Raw genomic sequence first — 2194 nt, 5'->3', positions numbered from 1 at the left:
TTTTCTTTTTGGTGAGTGTAAATACACCATTTTGATCTCCGAGTTAGTCAGGAGAAAGAGTCGAATAACAGAAGGTGCATAAGAACAATATTTATTTACAAATAACAAAAACACAATTATAAGCTTTAAAACGAGGGGAAGTGTGGCTTTCAACACCACGCGCCGCTGAGTTTAAAGCAACTTTTTTTTTTTTGATAATGGGATTGATAGGCAAAAGTTCGAGCATGTTCGGTGAATTTATTGATATAGTTTATTTCATTCACCTAGCGAACAATTCTTTATTCACATCGTCATCCAAAGAATGGGAGTAACAAAGATACTAAATACTGTTGTGTTTCTGAGAAAGAAGCTGATATAGAACAATTTAAAAAAATGTCTGTATTCATTAATAACCATTATATGTCAAATTAAAAATTGTTTACTTAGCAAAAGCAGAATTTTAAACAACAAAAAACTTAACTGTTATGTTATCAGAAACACATTTCCCAAAACAAAATTCATGTTCATAAACTTAACAAATATGAAATGAACGGTCATAGATAGGTGGGAAGTAATAGATGATACATTAGTGATGAGATGCTTCAAAAACTTTTTACTGACGTTTATGCTAGGTTAGAAGAATGTGTTATCACTTAGATGGATGCAAAAGCCATATTTTGTCTTTTTTTTTTTCGTGTTTGGTCATACCCCATTATCTTAATGTCACTTTATTTTACTGTATAGTATTCTGCTCTAACGTGATGTACTGTTGTACACAGTTCTTTATGATGGACTCTCATATATTTACTGTGATCTTTAATTCTCAGTTTTTTGTCTTTCTTTCTTCAGTGTACTGGAATCCATATTCACAAAGGATATTGTAAATGTTGTATTTGCTCCTATTCGGGTATCTAATTAGTTTGGTGTGCAGTATGATCGATCATATTCTGTTGTAGCTTTGGAATACTGCTTTATCTTTCTACTTCTTGCATATCCTCGATATAGGAGAATATGGTTGTGTATATAGTTTTTTCTGTGAATTATCACTGTTTGAGCTCCTTCGTGGGGTGTGATGAGTTTTTTCTTCATTCATCTTAGCATCTTCTGCATTATAAATTTTGTTCATTCTGGAGTCTATACAGTGTGATATTCGTCTTTACACTGTTGAGTGGTTTGATCTATAGTCAGAGCATTTACCCGCATATTTGAGTTTCCTCTAAACTCCTTGGTTATGTGTCTTGTAACCATTACGTTTAGAAAAGGGAGTTTTGTTTTCTTCTCTTTATATATTGAATTGTGGATGCAGAAGGCTGTGAGTGGAGTTTGTCAGTTGATTATTATATAATTTCAATTCCACTAGTGATATAATTTTTTCATCAATATTACTATCAGGGATTAACAATTAGTTAACCTTACCAGCAGTGAAGATCTATCAGTGTTGTAACATGAAACAATTCTAAGAATGCCTGTGTATACTGCAACCATGAGAAAGTATTACAACAATTGTGAAAATATATGTTGCAAACATTAGATATCATTATGACGATTATGAAAATCTAACAAAGTTGTACCCATATGATAACTAAGTGGCCACGAGTATTGCACTGATAGTGAGTTTAACAAAGACTAGAGAATATTTGAACACATACTTTTAATATATTGATAATTGCAAGCTCATAAGTTTAAATCTAACTTGATCAGTGAAATTTTGGTTTTGTACTCTTTTTCGAAACTTTTAAAATTTTACCCTATCTGAATGTATTTGTAATATTTTTCAAAGTATAAATATTCTGTTTAAACAGAATTGCTAACAGTTAGTTTTGCCTATTCTATCAAATGTGGTCTTCGGTAAGAGTGCTTCTAAGTTTTCAAACAATAGCATTTTGTCAGAATTTAAAAATCTGTTCGTTGCCAAAATAAAAGGTTTTTAGTGATATTTCTTAATATTATAAATATATAGTTGTTGTTGTAGGGCTTAGGATTCTTCTACAGTAGGTATCTGTGACTTGTTGGCGATATATTCAACGATAAATAAGCAGCACGCAAGATAATACATATACACCTGGAAAAAAGTTAAGCACCCCCGTGTTTTTTTCAAGTGATTCAGATTCGACGTTCTTGTGACTGATTATAAATTACCATTCAATCTAAACGTGTTTATCAAATGCAATTATGCATTATTGGGCACAAGAAAACAAGATTATCACCGTAAAAT

Source organism: Limulus polyphemus, unplaced genomic scaffold, assembly GCF_000517525.1.
Source record: "Limulus polyphemus unplaced genomic scaffold, Limulus_polyphemus-2.1.2 Scaffold53, whole genome shotgun sequence".
NCBI classification, from domain to species: domain Eukaryota; kingdom Metazoa; phylum Arthropoda; class Merostomata; order Xiphosura; family Limulidae; genus Limulus; species Limulus polyphemus.
This window is presented reverse-complemented; position numbering follows the sequence as displayed.